Genomic DNA, 22,138 nt, shown 5'->3' with positions numbered 1-22,138 from the left:
CAATCACTCTACGAATGAAACCTAACACACCATATGTCTTCTTAACAGCACTATCCACTTGGGTGGCAACTTTCAGGGATCTATGTACATGGACTCCAAGATCCCTCTGCACATCCACACTACCAAGAATCTTTCCACCAACCCAGTACTCTGCCTTCCTGTTATTCTTCCAAAGTGCATCACCTCACAGTTAGCTGCATTGAAATCCATTTGCCACCTCTCAGCCCAATTCTGCAGTTTATCCAAGTCCCCCTGCAACCTGGAACATTCTTCCAAACTGTCCACTACTCCACCAACTTTAGTGTCTTCTGCAAATTTACTAATCCATCCACCTATGCCTGCGTCTAAGTCATTTATAAAAATGACAAACAGCTGTGGTCCCAAAACAGATCCTTGTGGCACACCACTAGTAACCGGACTCCAGGCTGAATATTTTCCATCAACCACCACTTGCTGCCTTCTTTCAGAAAGCCAGTTTCTAATCCAAACTGCTAAATCACCCTCAATTCCATGCCTCTGCATTTTCTCCAACAGCTTACCATGTGGAACCTTATCAAAGGTTTTACAGAAGTCCATGTACACCATGTCAACTGCTCTACACTCATCCACATACTTGGTCACCTTCTCAAAAAATCCAATGAGGTTTGTGAGACATGACCTGCCCTTGACGAAACCATGTTGACTATCTGAAATTATACTGTTGTTTGCTAGATAATTATGAATCTTAACTCTTATAATCCTTTCCAAAACCTTTCCTACAAGAGACATAATGCTCACTGGTCTATAATTACCTGGGTCATCTCTGCTGCCTTTCTTGAACAAGGGCACAACATTTGCAATCCTCCAATTCTCTGGTACCAAACCTGTAAACAATGACGACTCAAATATCAAAACCAAAGGCTCTGCTATCGCCTTCCTAGCTTCCCAGAGAATCCTCGGATAAATCCCATCTGGCCCAGGGGACTTGTCTACTTTCATTCCTTCTAGATTTGATAACACCTGTTCGTAACTAACCTTGATCCTTTGTGATTTCATATCCCGTACCTCATTCTTCTCCTCTACAATATTCTCCTTTTCCTGAGTGAAAACTGATGAGAAATGTTCATTTAGCACCTCTCCGATCTCCACAGGGTCCACACGCAACTTCCCACTTCTGTCTTTGATTAGCCCTATTCCTACCTTAATCATCCTTTTATTCCCTACATATCTATAGAAAGCTTTAGGGTTCTCCTATATTCTATTTGTTAAAGACTGCTCGTGTCCTCTCTTTGCTCTTCTTAACTCTCTCTTTAAATCCTTCCTTGCTGATCTGTAACTCTCCATCGCCTCACCTGAACCATCTTGCCTCATCAACACATCAGCCTCCTTCTTCTTCATTACAACAGATGCAATTGCTGTTGTAAACCATAGTTCTCTTACCTTATCACTTCCTCCCTGCCTGACAGGGACATAACTTTCAAGGACATGCAATATCTGTTCCTTAAACCAGCTCCACATTTCCATTGTCTGCATCCCCTGCATTTTGCTACACGATTCTCTGCATTCGAATTCTTGCCTAATCGCATTATAATTGCCCGTGCCCCATTGATAACTCTTGACCTGTGGCATCCCTATCCCTTTCCATCGCTAAACTAAATGTAACTGAATTATGTTCACTCTCTCCAAAGTGCTCACCCACAACTAAATCAAACATCTGGCCTGGTTCATTACCAAGCACCAGATCCAGTGTGTCCTCCCCTCTTGTCGGGTCTTTGAGATATTGTGTCAGGAAACCCTCCTGTACACATTGGACAAAAACTGATCCATCCGATGTACTGGAATTATAGCATTTCCAGTCAATGTTGGGGAAGTTAAAGTCCCCCATAATAACCACCCTGTTCCTTTCACTCCTACCCAGAATAATTTTGCTAATCCTCTCTTCCACCTCCCTGGAACTCTGCGGAACTCTCCCTGAAACTCTCCTCTCCTGTTTCTAACCTCAGCCCACACTACCTCAGTGGACAAGTCCTCATCAAAAGTTCTCTCAGTCACCGTTATACTATCCTTGACCAACAAGGCCATGCCTCCCCCACTTTTACCGCCTTGCCTGTTCTTAATGAAAGATCTAAACCCTGGAACCTGCAACATCCATTCCTCACCCTGCTCTATCTATGTCTCCAAAATGGCCACAACATCGAAGTTCCAGGTACCTATTCATGCTGCAAGCTTACCTACCTTATTTTGGATACTTCTGGCATTGAAGTAGACACACTTTAAACCACTTCACTGTCTGCCAGCACATTCCTATGACCCTGAAATCCTGTCCCTGTCCTTCCTACTCTCATCCTCCTGAGTACTGCAACTACACCTCTGGTTCCCATCCCCCTGCTGAGTTAAATTAAATCCACCCAAATAGCACCAGCAAATTTCCCACGCAGGATATTAGTACCTCTCTGGTTCAAGTGAAGACCGTCCTGTTTGTACAATCCCACCTTCCCCAGAATGAGCCCCAATTATCCAAGTACCTGGAACCCTTCCTCCTGCACCATCCTTGCAGCCATGTGTTCAGCTACTATCTCTCCTTATTCCTTGCCTCGCTATCATGGGGCATGGATAACAAACTAGAGATAACAACTCTGTTTGTTCTAGCACTCAGCTTCCACCCTAGCTCCCTGAAATCCTGCCTTACATCCCTATCCCTCTTTCTACCTATGTCATTGGTACCTATATGGACAACGACTTGAGGCTGGTCACCCTCTCCCTTCAGGACCCCAAAGATACAGTCTGAGACATCACAGACCCTGGCACCTGGGAGGCAACACACCAACCGCGAGTCTCATTCGCTCCCAACAAACCTTCTATCTGAGCCTCTAACTATTGAGTCCCCAATGACTAACACTCTCCTCCTTTCCCTTTTTCCCTTCTGCGCAACAGGGACAGGCTCTGTTCATTTCCAGTTCTCTCACACTGTTTTTTGAATTCAGTTCTACCATCCATGTTTAACTCACGAGCACAGTGAATTCTGGAACGAAGTGGTCCTATTGATACAAAATATGAGCATTGAAGGTTGGGTTATTGGGTCAGTAGATTCCCTTTGATAACACTTTTGATTATATCTTCCATTGCTGTATTGTGCTTCAGAGTAATATTTGACTGGTTAGATTTGTTCTTTTTTGATGGATAGGACATAACCAGGCATTTTTTTCTGTAAATATCAGATTTCTTACTTTGCCAAAGCAGCTTAATTAGAAGTCAAAAAAGAGAAAATGCTGGAAAATCTCAGCAAGTCTAGCAGCATCTGTAAGGAGAGAAAAGAGCTGACATTTCGAGTCTAACTGACCCTTTGTCAAAGCTCTGCAGTAATTTGCTTTTAGCTTAATTAGAAGCGTGACTAGTTGTGGATCAGAAACTGAATCTTGACAGCTTAGTGTTTCCTGTCTTAGATTCACAGTGATATGAATTGCAAGTTAATTTAGCAGTAGCAGTTACCCTCCTCGTCAAACTGTGTAAGTAGAATTGGACAGTTACTTGCACCATGTATGAGATGCAAATGATAGCCAGTGATGGAACTGGATAATTTCTGTGCTAAAATGTTCAATTTGTTTGCAACCATGCATAGTATTTGTTCAAGGATAATTGATAGCTGTAATTCTATGACTCATCAACATTCGAGAAATAATTTCATTATATTACAAAAAAAAGATTTTGAAGATTAATCTTCCTCTGAAATCAACATCAGACACACCTCCATAAGTGACTAAAAAAACCCAGAAATTCCAAGAAAAGCTTAGCAGGTCTGACAGCATCCATGGAGAGAAATCAGAGTTAACATTTTGGATCCAGTGACCCTTCCCCAGATTTGTTCATCCAAGTTCATTTCAGATCTGCATGTTATCAAGGCAACCTTCAAAACAATTATATCCAATTACACCCAATTTTGCAACTACACTCAGAACAGATTTGATTGTTGGGAGTCATTGTTGCAATCATCTACTTGCTCCCCTGTTGCTCATCTTTCTGGCTTGTTTTCCAAGTCGAGTCTAATTTTCTTTCTCCGGAAATTGCTGCCGTATTTTAAGAATTTCATTGTTTAAAGGTTCCAAGGTCACTTTAACAGTCCTTGAGTGAAGTTGGAAGTGTTGAGTGGCAAGTAAATGGCAGTAGAGTGCCAGGTAGTAAGAGGTCAGGGAGATCGGTCATTTGTTAGGTGGGTAAGGTGCCAAATGGGTAAGGGATTAGAAGGGTGAGATGGTTAAGCTACCAGGTGAGTGAGGGACTAGGTTGATAGTTAAGTGTTAGAGGGGCTGGTGGGTTGGGTGTTATGATACTGGGTCATTTGTCAGTTGGGTAAGGTGCCAAGTGAGTAAGGGATTAGGATGACAAAGGGTGAGAGGAGTTTCCAGTTGGGTTGGGGGAAGGCAGGGTGCCAGATGAATGCTACCAGGTAGGTGAGGTGATAGAGTCCAGTATCTAGATGAATACTTAGGGTAGATCAGGTTGGGAGTAGGATGGCATCAGGTCCAATGGGTGTCATAGGGTTGAGATGTTTGGGGGATGGGGAGAGTGTTGAGTTGGGAGGCTATCAGGTTGACAAAGCCAACTGAGCCTGGGGATGGAAGGCATGTCCAGTAGGGCACAGGGTTGTGTTGAGTATGGGGCTCAGATCACGTCAGGAGGCAGATGTTTGTTTTCAAAGGGGTGTGGCTATTGTGGTCATGGTGAAATGAGGGTTTAGTTTCATAGGTTAGAGTATGTTTTAAACTTACGTCTGTTGGAACCTTTGGAAATCTCCAAATTTATTGGACTTTTCTTGGAGCATTTCAAAAGAGGGTAATTCTTAATTGGATTTCCCAGTATGACCAGAACTTTCATTTTGTTATTGTCATTTCCCTCAATGATATATTACATTTCCAATTCCCTTGGAGTCAGTTGCATCAGGATTTTCACAAGATCTCATCATGCAATTCGAGTCTCTGCTGCATTAATGGCGATCTGGCCATCAAAGATTCTGTGCCATTCTAACAGAAGATGAATAGGTTTCAATTGTTGATAAAGTCAAAACAGATTCTGGTGAGAATATTGAAGAATGAAAGATCTAATATTGCAATTCAGATATTAGGAGTCTGACAATAGGTCCATCGCACACTTGATGAAAATAGTTAAAAATCACACAACACCAGGTTATAGTCCAACAGGTTTAATTGGAAGCACACTAGCTTTTGGAGTGCCGCTCCTTCATCAGGTGATTGAGGAAGGGCTGCTCCGAAAGCTAGTGTGCTTCCAATTAAACCTGTTGGACTATAACCTGGTGTTGTGTGATTTTTAACTTTGTACACCCCAGTCCAACACTGGCATCTTCAAATCATGACTGCTATTGATGAAACTAGAAGACATCATATGAATAACATTCAAACGCATCACTGAAATCACTGAAAGCATCTGGTGAAGCTTGCTTCTGGCATTTAGACTCTAATGTGATGAAGTTGGACTCACGGTCAATTGATTACTTTTTAAGCATTCAAATAGATTCTCCACTGATGTTGACATAATAAGCAACATTATCAAAGTACATGGTTTAATGAAGTCAACTTGGGGAATTTCGTGAACCCAGCAAACCTGTGATATAAAATTCTGTACCTTCATTGACACAAGATGGCTGCAACAGTTTAACTAAATATATGAAATACAGATTCAAATCGAATATAAAACATTACTACAAACACACACAGTGGCAACAGATATAATAATTTATTCAAACATGATCCATGATTGCCTCTTCTCAAGCTGTGCAGAATCTTGTTAGCCTCATGCACCTATTGAAAAGGAAAAGGGAGCTGTCATTTGTTAATTTCTTGTAGTGGAAGTGCATCAAAGTATCCGATATTTAGATGAACAGTTGACTGTGTTACAAGATAATAATGCAGTTCAGATTTTTGAAGTTGCCATAAAGCAGAGGGTCAAAACCTACCAGTTTATAGAATATTTAATTTAATTTTGCATTGCATTTTGACATTCAAGGTCACTCGTGTGTTATACTGCCCACAACTGATCTTGTCCTTTACAATGTTTAATTACTGCCATTAAAAGTTTATGTTTGTTAGTTATATTCTGATCTTGCCAAAGTTCTATCAATCTCGTGCTTATTTTCTATAACTGCTAAATATAATAAAGCAGCTGTGGAGGTTACAGTCTGTTAAAAAATAAAAATGCACGCATATCATTTTGTCCTCAGGGAATTTATTGATTGGAGACACCGATATTCAGCAGTCATGAAGAAAAATCTAGATGTTTGGACAAATGAGAGACCCATTGACAATTTCACAAGTTAAAACTTCTTCTAAAAAATTGTGTTACATTACGGTTTCATAAAAGATAGAAAAACAATGTTCTATAGTACAATGAATAATGATTATGAGGAAAACTGCTGGCTTCTTTCCAGTATTAGTAATGTTCTTTTGACAGGGTCCCAGAGGGAACAATAAAATTATAATATAACTGTTCTAAGTATGTCTGCTCTACTGAAGCAGGGTTTAGTATTATTAATGGACTTTGGCAACATTTCCATTATGAGCTGAATTTTCTAAATTACTTTTCTGTTGTATAATTTATCAGTGCTTAGATTTTGATATTTTAGCCATGTGAAGTCTTTGAAGTATTTAATTTGGCATCATACTGTGTTTTTTTTACCTACTTCGATTCAACAGAGATTAAATCATTCTCAAGCAAGCCGACCAGGTCCAAAACAATGATTGCAAGAAATGGAATGATCAGAATCTTCATGAATTCCACCATAATAAAAAGATATGTAACATTGTTCCATTGTCTACCTGCATTGTGGTCAAATTATACCTTGATCCTCTAGAAAATGCAAAGTTGCTTCAGGCTTTTTAGACGAATAACAAATTTCTTTTGATTACATTCCTAGGAGGCTCTTTGGGAAAATTTAGAATATTGATGGTGATATCAAATTATTGAATGTGTGGCTCAGGTTGAAATGAATTTCATGAGTATTTTTAGATCGTAGCCGATTATTACAGAACCATACGCATCAAGTTAATGAAATAATTGTATAGAGATTGTTTCATTTTCCTCGACAGATGGCTTTAACTCTTTTGGTTTGCTGGAAACTGAATGGGCAGCTAATATTTTATCACTTCCCTGCTGTAAGCTGGCTGCTTTCCCACATATTATAAATCCTGCTCTTATGAGGTCAGGGATATTCCCCTAAAGGCTGTGACAGTTTCCCTCCAATCTACAGATCAGGATTAAAAGATAGAAAAGTAAGTGATTTTTTTAAAGGGTTATTTTAATTTTTTTTTGTGTGGAGCAACAGGAAGAATATTGCATTGTGTGATGACCCACAATACCTTGGACTTCCCTTAGCTTTCCCTCCAATTTTCACTCTCCTGCCCTGGCAGCAATACCTTCTTGATCATGAATCCCCAACACTCTGTCCATTTTGCAACCATTTAATTCAGTGCCATACACTTTTTATTTCTGTGTCCCCGAGTGATCCTTCTGAGTGACAGTTCTAAGGAAGGATCACTCGAATTGAAACAGTAACTGTGATTTCTCTCCACAGATGCTGCCAGACCTGCTGAGCTTTTCCAGGAATTTCTGTTTTTGTTTTTTTTTATTCCCAGCATGTGCAGTTCTTACGGGTTTCATTAAATAAAACATTTTCAATTGTCAGATCTTGCAGTGTTCAAATTGCTGTTTCTTTTTTATTAATTCACAGGATGAATGAGTCAATGGCTGGTCAACATTCATCGTCCATCCCAAATTGCCCAAAGGGCAGTTCAGAATCAATCACATTGCTGTGGGTCTGGAGTCACATGTAGGTCTGAACAGGGGAGGACTGCAGTTTCTGTCCCTGAAAAGGGGATAGTGAACTAGATGTTTTTTTTTCCTGACAATAACAGTTTGACAGTCATCATTAACTCAATTTCAGATTTTTGTTGAATTCAAATTCCTGTAAGATTTGAACCTGGGTCCCTAGAACATTCCCTGGATCTTTGGATTAATAGGCCTGGAAGTAATGTCATTTGGGCATCTCCTTCCCTACTGTGGTTTGATGCATTGCATAAGAACACCTTTAAGTTTCTGTGGATTGCCTGTTCAATGCTACTTCCCTTTTGGCAACAGTTCGGATTTTGATAAGCCATGAGTGAGACTTAATTCAGAACACAATGTTTGAACCAAAATTTATGAAGAACAATTGAGAATAATAATAAACATTATTGCCCTTTGAGTTATAAGTGGAAACCATTGCTCACCTCACACATACATGGACACGTATTCGAACTGTCAGACCTTTAAGCACTGAGCATGGTCAAAATAACCTGGGATATACCCTGAAAGCCAGAACTACAAGAGAAAACCCATCCAATCATATATCCTCCATACCACCATAGCAAGATCTATGGCTACAACAACTCATGGGGCTCCCTCTTCTGCTTTTTTAAAATCTATGATGTGGAGGTGCCGGTGTTGGAGTGAGATGAACAAGGTCAGAAATCATATGGCACCTGGTTATAGTCCAACAGGTTTATTTAAAATCACAAGCTTTCAGAGCACTGCTCCTTTGCCGGGTGAAGTCAAGTACTCACTTCAACGCTGCTCCAAAAGCTCGTGATTTCAAATAAACCCATTGGACTATAACCTGGTGTTATGTGATTTCTGACCTTTTTAAAGTCTAATTTAATGGGCTTTCATGAAGTTCTAATAGGAATAAGGCAAAATTATTCAAACCATAAACTGGAAATTTTAGCATGAAACTAGATTCTGGCAATACTTCAGACGATGAATTAGTGAAAAGTATTTAATTTGTTGCGTTTTGATGGCTCACAGATATTCTATTCTTGCACAGGTAAGAAGTTGATGAAATTAAATGAGTGAGACAATCAGAGTCTTCCAAGTTCTTACTCTTGGACTAGGTCACAACACCAGGACAATTCAGTCATTGGTGTGAGTTAGTCGCGAAAGGGTACTTTCTTGATAAGTTATGTTATCAACTTAGACATTACCTAATCATGGCATTAAAAAAATCCAATTATATATTACAACCAACTATAATGTATAAATAATACATTTCTAAAGTGCATAAGTGTCTGGATAAATATTAAGCCGTTAGTTTACAACAGAGTGGAACGCTTCCAGTAAAGTATCATGTTTCAAATGCTGTGGGTAAGATGGAGATGAGATCTTTCATCACAAGTTATGAAATAGTGATCTTATCATAAGCACGTCTCTAAAATCTATGCTGTTAATCAGGAGTCTCTCTTCACTGTGCACGTAATGTGAAGAGAACTGAAACCGCATGTTTCTCAGGTTGCATAGATAACATGGCGAACATTTCATTGCAAGCACTTCATTTCATAAATTTGTTGCTATCTATGTAAGTTACACAGGTTACGTACCCTTAGCTTCAAGCCATCTTTGAAACATGTCTAAGCAATCAAACAGATCCTTCGGTCCAACCAGTCCACGCCGATCATAACCTCAAATTAAGTTAATCCCACCTGCTTGCACTTGGCCCACATCCCTCCAAATCTTTCTTATTCATGTACTTGCCTAAATGTCTTTTAAACATTGTAACCAAACCCGCACCCACCACTTCTTCTGGAAGTCCATTCCACACATAAGCCACTGTGTGTTAAAAAAAGTTGACCCTTGTGTCTTTTTCAAATCTTTTTACTCTGACCTGAAAAATATACCTCCTAGTCTTGAAGTCCTCCACCTAATGGAAAAGATACCTGCCATTAACCTTATCTATACCCCTCGTGATTTTATAAATCTCTTAACAGTCACCCCTCAACCTCCTAAACTCCAGTGAAAAAAGTCTCAGCTTATCCAGCCTCTCCTTATATCTCAACCTTCCATTCTCAGCAACATCCTGGGAAATCTTTTGTGAATCCTCTCCAGTTTAATAATATCCTTCTTACAACAAAAACCTCAGTGAAGTCATTGTGCCTCTGCTTAAATATCTAAGGAAATATTTTGTCTAATCACACAATTTCCTTCTGATAGTGTAGGTTAAAATTTAATAATAGCCCATACATACATTTATATTCAGCAATATAAAGTTGCTGCTTGTTGAATTTAAAAAGAAACTGAAAATGCTTAACATATATCCATGTTTATAAGGTGGTGTCATACACAATTGTTTCATGTGAAACATTGTAATAGACATTCTATTGATAAAAAGAACCAAACCCAATTTTCCTTTTACCCCAAATATTAGCATCTTTCAAACCTTGTTCGTTTTCAACTCTTACAGAATAAAAATCTATTATATCAGTAGAAATCATTAATTACATTATAAATAGCTATTAAATAATCACAACAGGAAAGACAATACACTGTCTTTTAGGTTAAGCTACAATTATTTCTAGGTTTCTTTGCATATTTTAAAAAAGATTGCTGGGGTCTTCTGGTGCTATGGTCGCGTCCCTACCTCAAAGACCTACCTCCCTACCTCTCCATACCTCAAAGGCTTGGGCTCAACTCCTACCTGCTCAGTGATGTGTAATAATATCCCTGACCAAGTCGATTAGAAATGATCTAAAAGAGACTGCCAAACCCAAGATTTTTCAGTGCAGCCCAAATATTTCAGAAAGCAAAATTACTATTAATGTCTCAAAAGTCAAAGTCAAGTCATGAAGTATTTTTGGAAAAAACAAATCTGTTAATTTCCAAGTGTAATTATCTCATGCTTGGATTTGGGAATCCCCATATACTTTGAAGTAATGACTGCCATTTGACTTTGGCCTCAATTTAATACATTTGTCAGCTTCAATACTTCCAACTTATATTTTGAACATCTTTTATGAAATAAAAAGATAAAATAATTAAAGCGCTATGTCTTCACAGAAATCAATGCAATTTTTTTCTTTCTTCAGCTGTTATTCTAGATGACTGTAATAGAACTGACACAAAGAGAAGCTGCCATAATTAAACAAAACTTTTCTTACGTTTGAGGGGAAAATAAAGAGCTTTTCATTGCATTTGAGCTCAGAAACATCCATACAGGATTCCAAAAAGCCATCAGTCGAAAATACATGAACTACTGCAACTTGTGACAATAGAAAGGAGACATCACAGACTGATTTAATGTTTTTCCTCTTAAGACAATTCATAATTTCTGACATTTGTTTTGTCAATTATAGCCAAGATGTACTAATTACTCACCCCTATCCTATTAAGCAGACCAATGAAAGTTGATCTGAAAATGTATCTTCAGGATATATTGAGAAGACATTTTAACTCTACGACCAAAGAGATAATGCGCTCAAAGGAGACAATCATTAATAATGACATTCACAATCTGATTCTGCTGCACTAGCGTTTAAATCTAGCTGTCACCTTTCTGGGGTTTGCTATTACTGTGGATTCAATGAACCATCTCATTAGAAAATGAATGTAGGATCAAACATTTACCCCATTTAAGTAACTTATCCCAGATCAGAAAAACTGTAGTTTCTCTTAAGGGCATTTGAAAGCAAGGTGTCCTTACCTTTTATAGCTAAGTGGACAGATTTAATCCAATCAATCAAATCCAGCACATCTATACAATTTGATGGGATTGACAATTGATTATTTTGATTAGCAGCTGTGGACAAGATTTGAATTATACAAGTGCATAGAGATTCTTAGAGCTTGAAGAGATAAGGAGACGCTTGATTGGGAGCAAATGTGGCTCAATGAGAATGAAGTGACAAAGGGTAATAATTTTAAAATTAGCTTTTTGAGAGGTGTATCAAGTTTGGCTTTGAATTTTCTTTGAATGCACATGAAACACATTGCAGAATGTTTACAAACAAGAAATAGGGAAATTGGCTGGACCGTGAAATTATTATGCCCTTTGTGAATTATCTTTTGTGAACCTAACTGGAAAGATGGTAGAAACAAATTGAGTAGAAACTTTCAAAAGACAGTTCGGCACATACCTGGAAATACTATGGAGAGAAAGCAGTTATGGGATGACAGGATTGTTTTCCAAAGGAAGAAATGCCATAGGCCAAAAGGCTTTTATCTGTATAGTAAAATTCTATGATTTTACACCACACTCGAGCAACATGGATTTAATTTATAAACTGGTTTTCCCAAGAAGTGTAGCATCATCCACATGTGGGTATAGGGGTGGGTGGAGGGGATGGCATGGCCAAAGCTGTCATATTGATTAGAAATACTAATTTCCAATGTAAAGTGTGTCTGCTGAATTAGAAATGGAGGTTAAAGAGATGGCAGACAACTTGAACAGATATTTTGTGTCAACTTTCTCTAGAAAGGGCACACGTAGCATCCTGAAAATAATGGTAAATCAGGAATTAAAAGGAAAGAGAGGAACTCAGGAAAACAGTGAAATAATTCAACAGAAGCTGGTATCCCATCACCAAGTCACCCTTTAATTACACATGGATAATATTTGACACTGATCCAGCTTCCTCAGAGCCAGTTCTCAGATTGAGTGGAGCCTCTGACACTCCTCTTTATAACTGTCAGTGAGGGCTCCCTGATTGGACCAGGTTAAGAGGCCCTGTCAGGGAACTCACATTCTATGAGGTCCATCTGGTTGACCTCATTACAATCACTACAAATAGTATTGAGTAGGTTGTTGGAATTGTGAATTGATTTGTTTCCAAGTCCTGAAGTATTTCATCCTAGAATCTTAAAAGAAGTAGCCAATTAAGATATCTGGTTTTATTTACTTGAGACTCATTAGATTCAGGGAAGGTTCCTTTAGATTGAAAAATAGCTCATGTAACTTCTTTATTCAAAAAGAGAGAGAGAGGCAGAAAACAGGAAATTATAACCAGTTGGCTTAATGTTTGTCATAGGGAAGATATTAGAAGCTATTATTAAAAACATCATAAACATGTAACAAGCACTTGGGTAAGTTCTAGGTAATCAGACAGAGCCAACATGAGTTTGTCAAAGGGAAATCATGTTTAAATATTTTATTTGTGCAATAAATAGATAAAGGAGAACCAGTGGATGTACTACACATAGATTGCCAGAAGGCTTTTGATAAGGTGCCACATCAAAGGTTATTGCAGAAGTTAAAAGCTAATTGTGTAGGAGTCACATATTGGCATGGATAGAGGACTAGCTCCTTAACTGGAAGCAGGAGCACAGAGGTTTTTTCAGGCTAGCAGGATGTCATGCGTGTGGTGCCATCGAGGGTCGATACTGAATCTGCAACATTTTACAATTTAGATGGATAATTTAGTTGTGGGGATCAAAGACACAGTAGCTAAATTTGCTATCAAGGTGGGTAAGGATGCAAGTTGTGAAGAAAACGTGAGAAACCTACAAAGGGATATAGATAGGTTAAGTAGGTGCTCAATGATTGAGTAAATGGAGTATAATGTGGGAAAGTATGAAATTGTCCAACTTGACACAAAGAATAAAAAAGAAGTCGATTATCTAAATAGAGTCAAAGAGTCATAAAGTTGTACAGCATGGAAACTGATCCTTGGTCCAACTTGTCCATGCCAAATATATATTCTAATCCAATCTAATCCCATTTGCCAGCATTTGGCCCACATCCCTCTAAACTCTTTCTATTTATATATCCATCTGGATGCCTTTTGAATGTTGTAATTGTACCAGCCTTCACCACTTCCTCTGGTAGCACATTCCACACACACATCACACTCTGCATCTCTCAGGTCCCTTTTATATCTTTCCCCTCTTACCTTAAATTTATGTCCTCTACTATGTCCTCATCCCTGGAAAAAGACCTTGGCTATTCATCTTATCCATGCCCCTCATAACTTTATAAATCCCTATAAAGGTCACCCATCAGTTTCTGACGCTCCAATGAAAATGGACCCAGCCTATTCAGCCTCTCCCAACAGCTCAAAGCCCTCCAACTCTGTGGATCAGATTCAAGAGGATGAATAGCCTAGTCTTGTTCTAATTTCTTATGATCTTATGATGATGAATTGAAATAACTTGACAAGGTTTATTTACTTGCACCAACCCAAATCCATGACCTCAAATGGAAAAAGGAAACATCAGATGCTGTGGAGCATTATCAGCTCCAGGTTCCCCTTTAATGTTTGCATCACCCTTGCCAGAAAATAGTTACTCCATTCTTTCAACGTCACTGAAATAAAATCACAGAGTGCCCTGAACAACACTTTGGAAGAATTTTTTCCACAATGCTTCAGGAAGGCAGTTCATCACTAACCTCTCAGGGTCAATTTGAGATATTCAGAAAATAATTATTTAAGGAGAATAGCATCAGCACAACAACTGGATTTGTGCGGTACTATATTTAGAAAGCAGTCTTATTGTGTCTTATTTTATTCATCCATGGGAGATAGAGATGCCCTTGAGAAGCTGATGGTGAGCTGCCCTCTTGACCCACCACAGTCCATGAGTGCAGAATGTCTTTTATAAATTAATCCAATTTTAATGCAAAACTCTGAGTAGTATAAATAACGCATGTTTCTGAGAAGTGAAAATCCAAATATCAAAAATTTATTTTTTATAAGTCCATACTGACTTTACTTCCTTTTTATTTCAAGTAAATATCAAGCATTAGGCAGCAAGAAATACAGCAGGGATTTATAATCAAAGTAAAATCACAATGCTATAATATTTCCATTTTCCATACTTGTAGATAGGACAGTGCCATTTGCATTACAAATGATCTTCAGTCTGTACAGAAGCAAACAGTCACAATTTATATCTGATGCCTCAGATCAGAATCTATCTCAAAGGCAACTTGCATTTGTGCAGGTTGAGTAAGCTGCAGCCTCAGCACAGAACAGATTGTATAAAATGTTCAAGACTTGAAAAAAACTATTCGACTAAAGGAAATTGCTCTTTCTCAGGAAATGTCAATTCTGTGTTGTATACTCCTCATTATATTAAAACTATCACCTTTGGGAAAAATTCATCAAATGCTAAAAACCATACTAAACACCTTTTTCACTATGTTGTCTACCTGGCACTTCACTTTTAAGGAACTACGAACCTAGACTCCAAGGTCTCTTTGTTTGGCAACACTCCCCAGGACCTTACCATTAAATATATAAGTCCTGCCCTGATTTGCCTTTCCAAAATGCAGCACCTCACATTTATCTGAACTAAACACTGTCTGCCACTCCCCGGTCCATCAGTTCAGCTGACAAAGCTCCCATTGTACTCTGAGGTGAGCTTCTTGGCTGTCCACTGCACCACCAATTTTAGCTTCATCTGCAAACTTGCTAACCAGGCCTCCTATATTTGCACCTAAATCATTTAAATAAATGAGAAAAAGCAGTGGATCCAGCACTGATCCTTGCAGCATACTACTGGTCACAGGACTCTGGTCCAAAAAACAACCTTCAGTCTCCTACCTTCGCACCAGTTATGTATCCAAATGGTTAGTTCTCCCTGGATGTCATGTGATCAAATCTTGCTCTCCAGTCTATCATGTGGAACCTTGGTCCTTAGTTTCCTTTAGAGGGTGCATCAAAGTAGGTTTGCATGTGGTGGTCTGCCATCAACTCAGAAGGCGCAGGCCCAAGGATCACATAGGCATCAGCTTCACAGAAGCTGAAATTGTTCACCGGTTCAGCTGACGAGACCTCACTGGAGTACTTCAAAGGGTGACTAACAGAGAAAGGTTGATGGTCATGTAAATAGAAAAGCTTCATACAGTAAGAGGCCTGTCAGAGAATTTGCTGTCACTGTCAAGAAGAATTGAAGAGTTTGGCTCCAAATTGGCACAAGTCTTTCTTCAGTCTTTAAAGCCCATCCTTTGCAGTGTGGACTGGTGGATTACTACATGAGGATGATTGCAGAATAAATCATGGCACATGGGCTGATGGCCATTTCTATTAAAATTAAAGGAGAAACTACCCAGTGCTGCACCAGAATCTTACTCTGAGGTTATGAATTCTCAGCTTGGAGTGAGGCAAGTTCAGACAGCTGCTATCATGGCTGTGGATGCCAGTGTACAAAGGATTTGCAGAGTTTCACACCTGCATAGATATGTATGCCTCACTAGATTAGTCAGACAGATGAGACCCCACAACACTCAGTCCTCTACCAATATCCCTCCTCCCCTGCCACCATAGTGCATGGACCTAGTGTCTACCTCTGGGATAGCAGTATTTACTGCAGCTGTGCCAGTGCCCTTTCTATTCCTTGTCAGCCATTCAATCCAGTTGGTTCAGAAGTGCTAGATGTTCTAAAGCTGGAACTGCTAGATGAACCTTTCAAAGTCTTCTGTAGTCCCCCCACCCCCGAAAGTCAGCAGCCTTGCAGAGGGTACTCTGCAACAACTAGAGCAGAACTGCAATGGAGCACTGAGACAGGTAAAAATATCTATAAGACAAGCACCAAGGAAAGAATCATCATGATCAGTTGACTTCTGCACAGAGGATATTGGATGCTTTGCTGCATTTAGTTGATATGAAATGATTCTGTTGCAATAGTTCGCATTTAGCATTGAGGCCAGGAAGATATGGCATGGAGCTGTTGTGAAATACAAATCAAGTTAATTGAGTGGGAATTGGCAGATAAAGTACAGTGAGGATAAAACAGTAAGGTGGATTATTATTTGAATAATGAGATGTCAGGAAAAAGGGAGCTGCAACAAGAGTAGTGGATGCTGGAGATCTGAAACCCCCAAAATTAGAATATTGTCATAGAAACTCAGCAACTCGAGTGGAAATCTTACCTCTGCCAGATGCTGCCAGACGTGCTGAGTTTCTCCAGCAATTTCTGATTTTGGGAGTTTTGAGGATTCCCGCTAACGTCATCTGCAGGACTGGAAGCAAATAGTGTTCTCAAAGGCCTTTCAGTAGTAACCAAAGCCTTTCAAACAAACAGCAGCATTCTCAGCAGATCTTACCAACTGTTATGAACCTTGTCAAACACCCCGCATTACCACAAATTCAGCAAGAATGCGGAGAAAATAACAACAGCTGATCTACACGATGACCTATCTAATTGGCTTCAGCAGACACTCAATCATTGCCACTCATTAGTTGTCTTCAAGATAAGGCATTATCTCGACATAAGGTTAACAAATTCAGGTCTGGTTCAAATGTGAAACACTGCCTGATATCAATTTGCCCACTCTGTGCATTCTGGTGCATACACAGACTGCCTGCACTAGTGTAAGTTGCTCTTAGTATGGGTTGGAACAGTATGGACACCACTTGCTACTAAACTGGCACAAGAGAACTGAATTTTGCAGACAGATGACCTTTCTTTGCAGGGATATTTAGCAGAAAAGAGAAGCAGTAATCTGCAATGCAGCACTAAGATTAAGAATGACGTACAAAAAATTTTCACAAGAACTCCATTCACAATTTTGAGTGAAACATGTTCAGAAGCAAAACAAATGTATTGTTTTCATTGAAATAAGCTGCAAGAAGTAAATAAAATGTTACTTATATGCATGCATTCGATGGGTCAGATAGTGGAGTTCCTTTGGTGCGGCATTTCCTGTCTTCAGCAATACTCTTACACAAACTTGCAGTGTTGATTCATGTTGTTGGAACACATTAATAATTTGGCATCTACCTTTCCTGAATGCATTGGAATTTTTTTGTGTCTAATTCAAAAAAATCAAATAACAAGTTGCAAGTGGGAGGAAATATATTCAAAATTTATGAACATGTCCTGAGTCAGCAGAGTTAACATTCTGAAAACCTTCCAATAACCTGACTTGAACGTACTATCGTGATTTACAGTCATTAATTACTTTAGAGATAATCATTTCTTTTAAAGGGTAACAACACTTTTTAATTTACTTTATGACAGAAATAATTACTCTGACTTTACCAGTCATCAGCAAAATCCCTGGAAGGGAGCAAACAATGCAGTTTCAATTCTTACAGCAAAAATTGCCCTTCCTCATTGACCCTTTAGATTTATCACATGCTCAATAATAACAGCTATTAAAATGGCCAGGACCATCACCTTTGTCCTCAAGACAGAGAGACACCAATTGTGGGAAATTAGTCATAGTTAAAAAGAATATGCAAAACTTTCCCAACCAGGTGGACCTGGCTTGAGAATGTGTGGTGTGGGAATGTTCTAAAAATTGATGTTAGATCGGGGATTTGATGTGAACAAGCCTTGTTTTGGCTTCTTCTGGAGTAAGCTGAAAAGGCCTCAGGGGAGTTGAAGTGTTTGATGTGCTAGCAACAGAAGCATTTTTAAAGGCGATTTAGAGTGTTCTAAAGCATAGAATCTCATTTCCCTAACCACATTTTGTATTCTATTCGAGCCAGTTGATTATGTGATACGGAAATCAATTTTTACTCAGCTTTATGCTTATTACAGAGTAAAACAAAGTGAACATATACCTCCTCGGGTCAGCTACACTTAGTTTAAGTAAGTGTCACTTTAACATGCTCAATTAAAGACTCACTCTCCTGCTCTTAAGTCCCATGCTGTTACCGATATTCTTAAAATCTCAACAAATGTCCTGGCCTTGTATGTAATTAAACTCAATTGCCAGGCATTTAACAGATTCTACTCTCTCACCTTAAATAAAGCCCACTCTACATTTAAGACACACAATTCACATTTTATTTCAAATTAAAAGGAAGGTCCATGCTTTTTGAAGTATATTATTGCATATTGTAAGATGTCTCTCCATCTAAATGCCTGACATTTTTTTTCATACAAGTGATTTGTTTGTACAACAAAAGGCACTGGATTACTTAATTTCATCATTTAGTTTTAAAGATTTTATTTCTCTTCAACATTTGCTTCAAACGGGGAAAGCTAATCTGTATTATTTTCATACACACATGATTTGGTAAAGTGTACTTATTTTCCCATAAGGAACAACTTATACTGTTCAGTGGCTGTCTTATATCCAGAATACTCCCAGTGTGGAATTTCATTAAAATGCTGATAATTAGACTCTCATATCCACTGCCTCCACTGTTTTAAAAGCTAAAGGACTTTGAACAACCACTTTTAATTTCGAAGTTTCCTAAGCTAAAGGGCGGCATTTCATATTTTATCTATTAGAAGGATTATTAAACTAGCCACATTCAAAAACCTATCAGAAAGATTAGTGTGTGAAGCATCTTAACTAAATGTGGCTAGTTTCATGTATTTTGAGTTACTGAAGAATGGAAATCTTAAGTATGCTTTTTCCCACATATAATTTGTAACATCTTATTTGCCCTGAAAACATTCTCAACATTTGAAACCAGTACAAACCAGTTCAACTGACTGATCAAGCTTTGTAATTGTTGTGTCTATTTTTTACATATTATGCCAACTTTCTGTGATGACCTAGAATAGGACAGACATTTTCAAAAATCATTGCTGATTTAAAATCACTCCAGTTCTGGTCTGCTTCTGAAACAATTTATTTAGAAAATCACAAGCCTGACCCCTATTTTTAAATTCTGTTATCACCTTAGTGATAACAATGTTCTCAAATCGTACAATACTACTGCTGGAAAAACCATCTGTTTTTAGTTGCACATGAACTATTTTCAGCAAAACAGATCTTACTGAAAAGTAGTCTGATGTGACAATATTTTGCGGATTACATAGACATGTTACAACACAGGGTAACAGTGTAGGTTAGATGGGCATCAGATTATTTTCACAGGTTGGCGCAACATCGAGGGCCATCGGGCCTGTACTGTGCTGTCATGTTCCATGTTCATGTTCATAAACCATACCCTGCTAATTTTAACCAGCAACACAGAAAAGAGATTTAACACATGCTGTAATCTGTAAAAATTAGAGAGGCAAATAATTATTCCCAAAAGTCACAATTTAAAGTAAAAATTAACAACTTTATTTTTTACATCTGACATAGAATATTGACTAATAACTACTTACAACTCCTTTCTCTAACCTATCTTTTACCTTCCCCTTTACAATACTAGTCAGATAAAACACCCGATTAAGATTTACCAAAATATTTAAATTTCAAAATCAACCAGTTGTCACATCTTCTCTTTGTATCTTCCCCTATCTTCTTTTCTTATTCTTAGGGATTTCTGTTTCACAGGTCATTGATAGATAAAGGTACCTTTAAGAGAGCTATTCTATGAGCAGTCTGCAGATGTTGGTAGCTTGGCAGTTCTCTTACAACTGTTTAGTATTTTTGTTTGGTGTTATACTCCAAAGTATCAGATCATTTCATTGGTTTCAATATTGTCAAAGTACAACTAATTTCAAATTTGATTGGAGTTTGGTATTTTGGGGCAAAATTCAAACTGATTGGCCAAATTTGAATTGTTTTTTTTTGTCTCCAAACAACCCAGTTAATCTAGCTATGCGACCAAATATTGCATTGTTACTTTGTTCAGAACTGAAAAGTGTGGTGCTGGCAAAACATAGCAGGCCAGGCAGCATCCGAGGAGCAGGAGAATCGACATTTCAGGCATAAGCCCTTCTTATGCCCGAAATGTCGATTCTCCTGTTCCTCGGATGCTGCCTGGCCTGCTTTGTTTTTCCAGCACCACACTTTTCAACTCTGGTCTCCAGCATCTGCAGTCCTCACTTACTCCTACTTTGTTCAGAACACTTGGTGCTGTGTCAGGTACTTCTGCTAGCTTTTAAATATCTGAAAGGTACAGTACCCCTTTCACCTTCACAACAGACATCATCTGCTTCTACTCTTAGACACGCGAGTTGGCAATGGCAAACCACCAGCCTCATCACATCATCATACATGGTCTTGGTTCAACTTTCACACCATTTCAGGACTTTAGCATTCAGTGACAATGATGATGACTTGTATGCTTCTGCATACATGCATCTCATTCATTGAAACAGAATGTGACTTATGAGTTTTAATTTCATTTCTTAGCACTCAATCACTTTGCACTGACTTAGACATGTTAGCCCTTTTGGCATGAATTGCTTTTCAGGGTGAGAAACGGCAGCCAGCTTGTCAGAGTTGAAAGCACTGAACAGCCAATGGGTGGAAATGTCTCAGCATGGCAGTATGTTGCATAAATATCTCAATTGCAGCCAGCAGCTTATGTTGCAAACATATGACATGTGCTTCAAGTAATTGGTCATGCCTGAAAGTCAAAGGTGAGCAGTCCTTAGTGAGGTGAAAGAGAACAAGAGTTAGTCAGGTGATATAATTATAGTCTGTCAAGGGGCTTGTCCTATTGGCAGGGAATTAACTATGTTCAAGCAGAAACTTATTTCTAAGAGAGTCCAATGTTCCAGTTCTTATGGTCAAGGGATTTGGCCACAGTCAGTCCTGAATTTCTGCCCTTTACATGGTGACATAGTATGGCTAACAAGGACATGTCAATTTACTAAATCATGGGCTGTGGGAGTAAGCTGAGGACAGTATGGAGCTGGATGGAAACAAGATGAGGCTCAAAGGTAATCATGACACAAGAAGAAGTACATGAAGGATGGTGGGGAGTTGGGGTAGCGGTGAGGAGACTTATCCTTATCCTGTGTCTCAGGTGGACATTGCAAGTCACAGAAAAGAACATAAAGTTGAAATCTTGCCTTATTCAAATGAAAGATAATTGTGCATTCCTGATGGAAAATGGCTACCACTGTCTACAGAATGGATGAAGTAAATTACTGTTTTATTCAGTGGTGGAGTAAAATTATGAAAGTTGAGGCCAATTGCATTAAAGGACATAAAGGACAATTGCATTAATTATGTGTTCACTAATTCAGGCAATGCCCATCACCTGACATCAATTGCTCTATATTGACAGGTTATTCCTTGCTCAAAAATGTGTTGCTGGAAAAGCGCAGCAGGTCAGGCAGCATCAAAGGAGAAGGAGAATCGACGTTTCGGGCATAAGCCCTTCTTTCTCCTAGGTTATTCCTTGTCCAATATAGATACCAGCCAATCACGACTGTTAAATTGTTTGCATTATTTGCTTCATGGACATGTTGGCTAAGCAAATGCAAATCAGACAAGCCAACTTTAAAGCTGGGTCAAAATCTTGGAACCGCTCTTCCTCACAGCATCGTGGGTGTCCCCTTCCTGCACAGAAACTACAATGATTCAAAAAGGTGGCTCACCGCTACTGCTCATGGGCAACTCGGGACATGTAACAAATTCTGACCCAACCAGAGATGTCTATTTCCCACAGGCAGGGTAAAAGAAATCACATAGTTTTGACATTTTTGAAATGCACAGTACAGCCATCACTACCACATTTACACACTGAACTATAAGTAT

The sequence above is a fragment of the Chiloscyllium punctatum genome, chromosome 5, assembly GCF_047496795.1.
Source record: "Chiloscyllium punctatum isolate Juve2018m chromosome 5, sChiPun1.3, whole genome shotgun sequence".
NCBI classification, from domain to species: Eukaryota; Metazoa; Chordata; class Chondrichthyes; order Orectolobiformes; family Hemiscylliidae; genus Chiloscyllium; species Chiloscyllium punctatum.
The sequence above is the reverse complement of the archived record's forward strand: the minus strand, read 5'-3'. Positions refer to the sequence as shown.